Below are 12,036 nucleotides of genomic sequence, written 5' to 3' on the forward strand. Positions count from 1 at the left end.
GAACTGTTTTAAAAAACTTCAGAGGAAAAGGGACTGAGACACTTACCTGCACAGCAATCACTTGTGGCAAATAGTATGTTTTCCATTAAACAAAAACAAACTCACAACCACCCAGTCGATGCTGACTCATAGAAACCTATAGATAGAAGAGGGTAGAACTGCCTCTGCGGGTTTCTAAGACTGTCAGTAACTCTTTACAGCAGCAGCTGGAAATTTGTGACCTTGAGGATCACAGCCCACCTTGTAACTACTGCACCGTCAGGAAGGGTTCCTGCAGGGTTTCTATGAAGCCTTTCTTGGGGGTGGGAAAAAGCTACCTTTAGGGGATGCTTCTAAAAAAAACAAACAAAAAACGTTTCCATGCAATAAAGGCTGTCATGATCCCCACTTCTCCCCTTCAACCTCTGCTTTATGAAAGGAAGGGCCATCTAACCTATCCCAAACAGGTAAGGGCTCTCAAACTCACGGTCACAAAGTCAATTCTGACTCATAGTGACCCTATAGGACGGAGTAGAACCGCCCTTGTGGATTTCCAAGACTAGATTTTTATGGAAGAAGCAAGCCTCATTTTTCTCCCATGAAGTGGCTGGTAGTTTCGAACTGCTGACCTTGCAGTTAGGAGTACAACCAATATGACACCAGGGCTCTAAGGACTCTAGGGTTGTAGAATTACTACACCATTACACCAAGGAGCGGTCTCGAGCCAATAGACGGAACTGTCATCTATGAGACAGAGGGATCCCTGGTGGCTTATAACAGGTTACTCATTCAAACCCACTAGGCGCTCCTGGGGAGCAAGATGAAGCTATGCTCCTATAAAGAATTACAGTCTCAGAAACCCTAAGGAGCACTTCCATTCGGCCTTGTAAGGTTACTATGAGTTGGAATCAACTTGATGGCAATTCAGTTATTTTATTATTTTGGTGGGGTGGTAATACGAGCCAGACATTATTTGATGGCAGCTGGTAATGCTATCCCAGGTAATGGATAATTTTCAGATAGCAGGCTAGCTGGTGTTGGTTGCAATGTCAAGAATCAATCAACATACAGAACAGGTTTGCTTCTTCCTTGTGGTGGCACCTCCAGGTAAGGAGTTAAACAGGTAGTAAAGGCGGGGAGGAAGCAGTACATCCTTTTACTCTTGCACGCGTTGCTTAGAACAGCAGAAACTGCTCCAGGAAAGGCTCAGAACGCCTACTTCCAACTATCCCTCCCCTCCTACCCCCCACTCCCAGCCCCAAGTCTCTAAAAACTTGGTTTGTATCCTAGAAACCACCACATGGGATGAGACCCCCCACCAAACTCTCTCTTCTCTCCTTCTACAATAGGCTATTGTTCTGAGGATAATGGATCATTCTTCCTTGTACTTCTGGCTGCCTGGTGGGGAATGCACAGCAGAGAAGGGTCAGTCTCTTCTTGTCTCCATAATGCTTTTCAGGGGCCCATCTCCAAATGGAAATCCCCTATATATGTCAGAATTAATAAAGAAAGCTCTGGGAGACCAAATGCCCAAATTCAAAGGCTCTTAGAAAGAACAGGAAGAAGTAAAGCAAGTCCCTTTATATCTCCCTCTTGAAGGGAAGGGGAATTGACGTGAGTATGTGCCTACTCCTTGCTCGAACTTAAGCTTAGTGGTTGACTCACATGTCACTTAACTTTCATACTCAGCATTTGATATTGGTCTATTTGATCTTCATTTATAGATTCTGTGCTTTCAAATTCACCTATTTGCTAAACATTTACTTGTAACCCCTAAACCAACACAGAGCCTACCCATAATCATTTGAGCACACGCAAAGAACAGCAAAAACCTTGAGTCATTGGACCTACTTGTTACCAGCTGAGGGCGGGCAAACGAGGCGGTTTGGTATTCACTAATTCAGTGTTACATAGAACTTCACAGAACCACTACCGTGAGTAGCAAGAATCCACTGTATCATCACCATTTCAACAAAGCAGCAGCAGAGGTTTAATGACTTGCCCAAGGACAGAGCTACTAAGCAGAACTGGGGCTCAAATCCATCATGCTCTCATTCCAAAAGCCATCTTTCTATCAGAATACGATGCAGCTTGCTATTATCAAAGGCTGGGCTCCACGCATCAGTGGAGATAAGGCAACCGCCTCTCTCTGGAATCAATCTATAGGTGATTAGCTACATGACTCTGCTTGGGCAAACCTCACTAGGCTTGTTAGCGCGTCTATAGAAGAAAAAACAAAAACGTGATAATCTAACTCAACAGTGTATTAATATATACAGTACCTATTTCCCTAGCTATTCTTCTTACACCTTCCCTGGGTTAATGTCAATTAGTCCTTCTTCCATGGACAGTGAAAACCTGTGAACACCAGACAAGGATGGGGTCGGCCTTGTTTTTCAGGGTAACCATGTTTTCCACTTTTTCTATTGCTCTCTAGAAGAACCAGCACATTTTCTTTCTCTGATAGGTTTCTGCCTTACACAAGTTCCAGGGATCTTTTGTTATTTTAACTTAATTCTTTTTCTATGCTAAAGGTCACTACTTTTTTGCACCCTTGTTCTTAGAAAGGTTCTTAATGCACAGGAGAGGGGGCCAAGGAGGACTAGGTGATGAACAGGTTGGAGGACCTTAGTATGTAGGGAAAACAAGCAGAAAGTTAAGATGTTGGAGATAGGTGTTGGTCTTTGTTAGACACTCAAATTTTAATCCTATTAGCAAGCACTGGGTGTAGTTCAAGAGAAGTCAAACATCCCAGGCCTCCAGGTGATTTCAACAACCCTCACTTTCCTCACTTGGTCCCTGCCACCACCATTCTGAAGGACAAGACAACTGGGCCTTGTTTAAGTACCCCATTCCCAAACTACACGATGATCAAGCTCCTTTCTGGAGGCAGAGGATGAGCAAGCTTCAAACCAGTCCATGATTGGGCTCTGACCAGGGGGTAACAAATCTTTCCTGTAACATGGATCAGGTTGGTCAATTCCCTAGCTACTGAAGAGTAGAACTGGGTAGAGCACCTATCGCTTGAAGATGCACAACAGGTACAACTACAGACCAGAACTGTTTTTCAGCCTTGAATATTCAAAGAAGAAAACACTTTTCTGGGCGCGGTGAATCCATCAACCGTAGGTCACCATCCACTAATCATCCTGCTAAATAAGGGCTTTAAACTAAGGTTCCAGAACAACCTCTCTGGCCCCACAAACCCAGAGCTCCTCCAAGCCTCCTTCCTACCCCGGGGGTTGTAAAGCCAAGGCTGTTAATGTGCCCTATCTGCTTTATTTCCCACTTTTGCCTGTGGGACTGCAGGATCAAACTGTCTTCTATCCTTTTAGTGACCCCAAACCCGCCAGGCACACAAAAAGCAACGTGCTTGATAAACCAACAATCTACTCAAAAACATCCTCTCTAGACCCAATGTCTTGTGGTTCTTTATCTTTCCTTTGCTCTCTATCCTCCCGGCACCAACCCTCCCCCCGCCCCAGTACTTGAACTCGAGACCCCCACATTGAGGGAGGGACTCCAAGGTACAGGTGTCATGGGAACCGGCTCTCTCGTCTAAAAATGAAATCCAAATAGGGCTTGGGCACTTGGGACAGAGCTGTGGCTAGAACTGCAGTGCAGAGAAGACTGTCTGGAAAGCAGGCTGCTGGGAGGTGGGGCTGTGTGTCACTGGAGAAATTTCAATCTAATTGCAAACAAGACAGGAACCTGCTGTTCTAATCCACCTCAGAAAAAGCTCTCGAGGTGGATCTGTCCCTTTAGCTGGAGGCGGGGGCTGTGCTGAGGTGAAAGGGGGGCGAAGAAAGACTGCTGGGCTGGTTGCATTCCTGCAATGGGAGCCCCTGCAAACAGCCAGCTTGGCCACTGCAGCAGCCATTGATTTTCCAGGGATCGATATTCTGCTCCCACAGATCTGCTCGGCTGGAGGTTTAATCACATCGAGGGCTTCTGCTCAACATCTCCCCTGCGTCCCCCTCCCCAAACCAATAAAACAAACACCAAACACAATGAGAGCTGGCACTGGCTAGATGAGACAGCGTTCCCCACTGCTGGCCCCTCACCAAGAGAAATTCTAGACATCAGCCATAAGCGAATACACTGGAGGTGGGGGGCAGAGAGGCATAAACCTGTATGAGATAGTCCCTGAGAAGCAGCAGGGATAACTCACAGGCCCCAAGAACCATTTATTCTATTGTGCGCCACACACCCCACCCCACCCCCACGCGACACACACACACACACACACACACACACACACACACCCCTAAAAACAGGGAGATTTAAAAATGAAAATTCAGGTTCCCAACTTCTAAAAAAAAGTTGTTCCTAGAGCTTTTGGTTGAACTCCTGCTCTCCAGTTTGTCACAGTCCCCACGAGGCCTATTTAATATTCATGTTACCTGCTTGATCAGCACCCCTGTACACACACTCCCCCTGGCCAGGGGAGGATGACTCACCCCAGTCAGAAACCAGCTCGTGGTAAAAATTGGACAGTTTTTGTCGTTTATTTGTTTGCTTGTTTTTTTAGGGTCACTAGCTTACAGACTAAATTGGGGTGGGGGGGAGAGTGAAATTGGGTCAGAGTGAGGCCTGAATTAGAGCAGCGAAGAGCAGTGCGTAATTTATGGAATGGGATTGTTCTAACTGTGGAGCTAGAAAAGCAAAAGCAGTTAGAAAGGCCAACCACAGAGAGCAAGTTCCAGGACCAAGATCATCAGCTGCAATTCTAGAACTTGAAGCAACAAAGCCCACATGGAAGAAGCACACCAGCCTATGCAACCACGAGGTGTCGAAGGGATCAGGTATAAGGCATCATCAGAACAAAAAATCTTACCATAGTGAATGATGGGGGGAGTGCAGAGTGGAGATCCAAAGCCCATTAGTAGGCCACTGGAGATCCCCTTGCAGAGGGGTCTCGGGGAGGAGATGAGCCAGTCAGGGTGCGATGTAACAATGACGAGAAATACAACTTTCCTCTAGTTCCTAAATGTTTCCTCCCCGCTCCCACTACCATGACTAGAATTCGACCTTGCAAGTCTGGCTAGACCAGAGGAGGTACACTGGTACAGATGGGAACTGAAAATACAGGGAATCCAGGGCGGATGAGCCCTACAGGACCAGTGGTGTTGGTGGCGAAACAGGGAGGGTGGAGGGAGAGTGGGTAGGAAGGAGGAAACCAATTACAAGGGACTATATGTGACCCCCTCCCTGGGGGACGGACAACAGAAAAGTGGGTGAGGGGAGACGTCGGACGGGGCAAGATATGACTAACAATTTATAAACTATCAAGGGCTCATGAGGGAGGGGGGAGCAGGGAGGGAGGGGAAAAATGAGGACCTAATGTCGGGGGTTTAAGTGGAGAGAAAATGTTTTGAGAATGAAGTACAAATGCGCTTTACACAGTTGATGTGTGTATGGATTGTGATAAGAGTTGTATGAGCCCCTAATAAAATGTTAAAAAAAAAAATTCTAGAACTTGAGCAGGAGCGTAGGAACGAGGGGAAAGGGACACAGAGAACAAAGCCATGTCCTGGCCATGAAAAGTGTGCGGAAGAGGGAGCTGCCTTACTACCCTAAGCCTGGTTGTTTCTCAGAATGACATAAAGCAACCAAGAACACAATGTGTACAACTGGAAATGGAAGCTTCCAAAAACATAGTTGTCAATTCCGTGCATCATGCCTGTGATAGAGTAGAACGGCCCAGAGAGGCTGTCAAAGCTGTAAATTTTTCTGTGCAAAATCTAGAGTCTGAGTGGCCTCCTTGATTTGATAAAAGACCTACGTTTGTATTTGTCAGTAGTCTCTCTACTGTGGCCCATTAGGCTAAAGCAGTGGTTCTCAACCTTCGTAATGCTGCAACCCCATAATACAGTTCCACACGTTGTGGTGACCTCCCCAACCATAAAATTATTTTCATTGCTACTTCATCACTGTAATTTTGCTACTGTTATGAATCGGGCGGCCCCTGTGAAAGGGTCAATCGACTCCCAAAGGGGTCTGGTCTCGACCCACAGGTTGAGAACCGCTGGGCTAAAGGAACAACAAAACTCAACCCCCAATTGTGCTGGCAACGAAAGCCAGTTCCGAGGGTTCCTCAAGAGCTGCTATGGCTTCAGTGATTCCCAGCATCTTCCTACTATGGTCAACGGGCAGGTGGAAAGTGCCCAGTTTCCAGAATATGCTGGCCTCTACTGCAAGTACTGCTTTGTGTGTGGGCAGGCCGGGGCTGCTACAGCGGGTTTGCAGAGGGGCATCTCACAGACCACATCCAAGAGTCAAGCTATGCAGCTACCAGTTATACGGAACTTTCTCATTGAAGCTACATTTAAAAGCACCAACCCCTTTGGCTGGCCACAGATCGTGTTCAGTGTGTATGGACCGGATGTATTTGGGAATGATGTGGTCTGAGGCTATGGGGTGGTGCATGTAACCACCCCCGTGTTTGTCCCTGAATCTACATATAGGCTGTAAAAGTTTACAAGCTGGTTCATGGGATGGTGGCCTGAGTACACAGACCTGAAGGTGGTGGTTCAGGGTGAAGGCAGGGAAGTGACTCGAGTCCGCTCCCAGGGCTTCATCACCCTCCTCTTCAACGTGGTCACCAAGGACAAGAAGCAGCTGGGCTATGACACCAGGCCTGTGGACTCACAAGATGTCTTGGCACCCACCCCACCCCAGAACATCCTCTAGCGAGGGCCTTGGCTATTGCCCCCCATCTGGCACTGAAGACCCACTGGTTCTCCTCATTGCTGCCCATTTGGAAAATGGATTAGAAGCACAGCCTTTGGAAAAGCATTTTTATATAATAAAGTGTCACATTTCTACACACACAAAAAAAAACAATCCCAAACCCACTGCCACGGAGTCCATTCTAATTTTTAAGAGACCTTTACAGAACAACTGCTCGTTAGGGCTTTGAGATGGTCTATCTTTACAGGAGCAGACAGGCTCATCTTTTTCCCTTGGAGCAGTTAGCAGTTCAATACTTAACCCACTGTGCCAACAGGGCTCCTTCAAAATCCAAAGAGGGGTGGAACAAATACACTTGAGCCAAGGGGGCAGCAGAATCTGAAACAAGAAGAGACAACCTGCAACCTCAGAGTCCTTTACAGCCAAAGAACCCTGACCACCAGAAGAGTCGTTGCAAGTTCTAGAAGAGAGGAAAACCAAGGATCATTCATGAAGCTCTTTCTGGACTCTGATACCTTGTATTTGAAACTTGATTTCCCAAAATGTCAGGAAATTACCTTCACCCATCAACAAACACTATTCAGGACAGGCCAGTTTTCTTCCCACACCAAGGCTGGCCTTCAGAGACAGGCTTGCTGACTTTCAGAGCTTGATCCCTCAATCTGTAGTGCCCACCTTCATTATGATACTGCTTCTTGGCCTCCCTGAGAAAAGTCAAATGGGAAGGAAGCTAGCAGCTTAGAGCTGAGCGCCGCCTCATCGCAATCAGAGATTATGTCACAATGCCTGTCGATTCCATGCGGATAAAAGGTGAAGCAGATGGAATGGGTTCAGGCTATCGAAGAAGGATGATATACAAGCCACCGCTCCCCAATGGGACTACACTAGCACAATTTCTTACTATGAAATACCCACACAATCTCCCTCACCCATCCCAAATAGAACGAATTCTTTATTAGGTATGTTAGCATAGTCCACACCCGAGAGTCCTCTCCTTTGGGTCATGGGTGAAGAAACATTCACATCTTTACTTAGAGCAGTGGTTCTCAAGCTTCCTAATGCCGTGACCCTCTCATACAGTTCCTCATGTGGTGGTGACCACCACCCCCCCCACCCCCCGCCCCAACCATAAAAATTATTTTTGTTGCTACTTTTTCATTGTAATTTTGCTGTTAAGAATTGGGCAACCCCAAAGGAGTTGCGACCCACAGGTTGAGAAGCGTTAACTTAGGGGGAGCCCTATAGTTTCTTCAAGAGTGGCATTCCTAGGAGGACATGGCTCATTTCCTGTTCAAGGGGCTCAACTACAGTCTGGCAAACATTTGTCTGTGGACATTTATCTGAATTTGGTTAGTGTTTTCAGAGAATGACAAGAGCGGTAATGTGCACCACAGAAGTAATCTTCCAACAAGGAGCACAAGCTATGAAAGCACTGAGGGAGGGAGGGAGGGAGGGAGGGAGGGAGGGAGAGAGGGAGGGAGGGAGGGAGAGAGGGAGAGAGAGAGAGAGAGAGAGAGAGAGAGAGAGAGAGAGAGAGAGGCGAGGGATGGGCAAACGGAAGCATCATTAGAAAGGCAACTGAGTTCATCTGTAAATTCCTCTAGTGCTTCAGGAATTCCGATTTCTGAAACCTTTCTTCCATTTAAGAGTAAATGATGCCTACATCCTCCCTGGAAATGGACCTAAACTCAGAAGCTAAAGAAAGTATCACTACTTTTTGCCTAGAAACTCCAACCCCACGTTCTTCTTCTTCCTCCTTCCCCATCGCCAGAGGAAAGAGAATATTGGAGGCAGTCTTTTCTTCCCCATTCTTTTAAGCAATCTTTTGCTTACGCAGGGATTGGTCCTAATAGTAAAAGCATCGGCCTAAAGTCGGGGAACCAATAAGTCTTGTTTTCTGAATGACTTTAGTTAGGCAAGTTTCATGCCCTTCTGGGCCTTGGAGTGGAGAGGGGGTGGAGGAGTGGCTGTGTCACAGCTTATGTTCTGTGGATGGATCTGCTTCTGTTGTTCTCATTCTATCTTTCGTACATGGAAAGGTTGGAAAGCTAAAACATTTCCAAGAAATCCTTGTAAATGGGTTTTAGATACCATTTAAGTTCTGCTCATTAGAAGCAGGTTTAGGAGATTACATCCAAGTGTGGCAGAGACCATCGTTTTGTGTCCTTCGGTGGTTTTTGCTTTGTGGTTTCATCCTTCGGCTATCTGGTTGGTAGTTCTGGTCGCAGCTGCTGCTACTGCTTGAGCCCAGTTTATTGATCTTTGGTAGAGGGGAGCACAGCTTTAGGACCGCTGATGGTGGCTCAGAAGGAGTCGTCCTTATAATGCAAGCCCCTTTAGGGGTTGAATGACCTTTCACAGGAGTCACCCAATTCATAACAGTACCAAAATTACAGTAATGAAGTAGCAATGAAAATAATGTTATGGTTGGGGGTCACCACATCATGAGGAACTGCATGAAAGGGCCGCAGCATAAGGAAGGTTGAGACCCACTGCTCTAATAGGTCTTATCTGATGTTGTTCTGGGTTCCACTCCTAGAGGTCCGTGTGCTCTCAAGCCTTCTAGCAGTTTGGTAAACCCCAAATTCCCTATACTAAAGCCCTCTCTTTGAAGCTTACGCAGTACTCAGTGCTGACATCACATTACATGATAACCCCAAAGAGTTGCTGGAAAGGTGGGGAAAGCAGGATTAGAGGGGCTCCTGCTTTACCACGCTTCACAGATACTGCATTCTGTCCGTGCTTGTGGTAACCCTGCATCAAAGCAAGTCTGCTGGCCCCAGTTTTGAACAGCATGTGTTCAAGTCAGGTCTTTGTGCCAATCCTGGAATTCTCATATTCCAAACCTCTTCAGAATGCTCTAGTACACAATAGCTGCAGTATACAATAAACTATGATCTACACTAGAAAACAAAAAACCCCAAAAAAGCTGCCCCCTTCGTGGCCTCGCTTGATAGTGCCCGTGGGTTCTGTATGCTCCATTCACAGCTCAGCCTCCTCCGGAGACAACCCTAACACGGGAGCCTTACACTTCAGTTCATTTGCACAGGAACACTTCCTTCACTTACTTTCTCACAAGCTCCCTTGTAACGACCTCCCTTTCAAGCCCCAAGCTCAAAAGGATGGAGGACAAACCAACAACATATGCCCCTCTTTAGCCCTATGCTGTGTGGGTTGCTCCTCTGCTGAGGGTAGCAGTCCTTGCCTAACTCACACTAAGCATCCTGACTTTCAGGGAAGCTTGGGCCTTCGAGAGTACCTACCAAGTGTCAACCTCAGCAGTCGGAAATAAGCTTTTCAATGTTAGGTACCGGAGATGCAGAGCACATTAGGCCTGTACAATATCCCAACTGACCATGGTACCACGGTCTGTGAAAAGAACCACCAGCTTCCGGTACTAGGGCTGAGGACACACTGAAATGAGCTCAAATCCCAGTGACAGGGTTGGTGGGGAGGGGGTACTGTCAGCCAGTCTCCAGTGGGGCTGGCGGCCCGTAAAGCTGTCAGTCAAAGTAAAGCTAAGTTGCTTGTCCGAGTGAGGCTGTGAAAAAGGAGACAAAGGTTCCAGCAGGAGGAATCTGTGTGAGATCCACAGGCCGGAAGCAGGGCTGAGCCACCAGCACCGGCTAGAATAGAAACAGGAAACGGGCCCGGGAACAAGCATACAGTGATCTGCCGCAAGCAGCACAGGCTCTGGCAGGCATAGGCAGTATCCGGGCTGAGGGAGCGTGACTAAGATGGAGAACCACCGTTCTAGAGAAGGGGCACTAGACCCAGCAGCTCTCAGCACGCTGGGAAGAGAGTGCCGGGGTGGGGTGGGGTGGGGGTAAAGTGGGGAGAATACCTTTTCAAGACTTTGTTAGATCATGTGGACCTCAATTCCCAGAACTCAGACATTTGGCCTAATGTAAAAAGGACAGGTCACCAATCTCAAAAAGCTTACCTTCTCTAGGTAACAAAAGGTGTTTCTGGTATTCCTTTAAAACCAAACAATCAGAAACCCATGTGAGGACGATTGGCCCGCTTTCCTTCTATCATAAAATGTGACAAAAAGAACAGGAAAATGTGCAAAATCAAAAATTTTCAAGTATCTAAACTTTTTAAGCTTTAAGAGGATTTCTGTCTCTTCTTCACTAAACCTAGACAAAAAAGTTAACCCCCAAACTGACTCCCCTGTACCATTTGCTATGTGTTGCCAGAGCCATACGGTTTTCCCTGGCTGATTTCTCAGAAGTTAATCACCAGGCCTTTTCCTGAAGAACGTCTGGGTGGACTCAAACTTCTGGCCTCAAGGATACTCAGTAGATCAGTTTCTGACCTTTCAGAAATTACTCTCTGTAGCTCCTTGCCTGCCCTTTCTTCGACTCTCTAATATTCTGATTCCCTAAGAACAACCTAGTTAGCCTTCCTTGCATTTTCCCTTCCAGACCCCGGTCAGCCAAGCTCCCAGAATTCCCCTTTCAGACCCCGGTCAGCCAAGCTCCCAGAGTATGAAAGTAAATCCCGAGTGAGGACACTATGCTAAGTGAAACCTAACGGTATTTTGTTTCCCCTACATTTCGGGGAAAAAATGGCTCAGAAACCCAAATGGTAAAAGAATATCTATGGGTAATTGAACAGACATTAAAAATCCTAATCCTGCTCTCCACCTAACTCCCAGCACCCCTAACCTCCCTGGGGGCATACCTGACACAGGAAATAAGGACGACCCCAATCTTGAACAGCAGCCAAGCATGCTAGCTACCACCCCAGTGGGAGCCCTTCTTTCCTTCCGCTCACAGTTCCTGAAAGATGTACTTCTTCATACCCTCCTAATACTCAGCTAGGGAGCCCTACTCGAGTAATAGGTCAGGCCCGAGCTGATAACCGCAAGGTCTCAGATTCGAACCCACCAGCTGCACCATGGTAGAAAGATAAGGCTGTCTAGTTCCATAGATTTCATGTCTCGGACCCAAAGGGGAGTTAGTTCTAATCTGTCCTATCGGACTGCTATGAGTCGGAAACAATGTTTTTGTTTTGGCAATGTCTATGGCAATGTTTTTGTTTTATTTCTTGAGTTTGAAGACTCTGCTAGAATCTTCACCAGTTCCTCTTCTATCTACCTCATACAAACGTGGGTCTTGCAAGAAAGCCGAGGAATCTGAGCCTACTTCTTGTCCTTGTCACTTCCTTTCCAGCGTGCTATCGATCCACTGTTTTTCTACTTTTCCCTTGTTTCCTTTCCTCAAGCCTCAGGCTGTCCCCCCACCACTACTTAAAAAAGGGTCGCCTCATTGGGCCTCCACTCAAGTACTCCCTCAATGCAAGAATACTTTCTTCTAGTAAATTGGCATTCTATGATGCTCACCTTCCCGACACAACCGC

General features: G+C 46.9%; 1 protein-coding gene and 1 pseudogene across 1 annotated transcript in view; one reads left to right on the forward strand and one right to left on the reverse strand.

Moving 5' to 3' along the window:
- Positions 1-12,036, reverse strand: part of ARID1A (AT-rich interaction domain 1A) — a 47,121-nt gene that overhangs the window by 22,354 nt on the left and 12,731 nt on the right. The gene's annotated exons all lie outside the window — the stretch shown is intronic.
- Positions 6,089-6,672, forward strand: LOC105978869 (annotated as a pseudogene).

The sequence above is a fragment of the Echinops telfairi genome, unplaced genomic scaffold, assembly GCF_000313985.2.
Source record: "Echinops telfairi isolate 266 unplaced genomic scaffold, ASM31398v2 ScPeMD7_7457;HRSCAF=8495, whole genome shotgun sequence".
NCBI classification, from domain to species: Eukaryota; Metazoa; Chordata; class Mammalia; order Afrosoricida; family Tenrecidae; genus Echinops; species Echinops telfairi.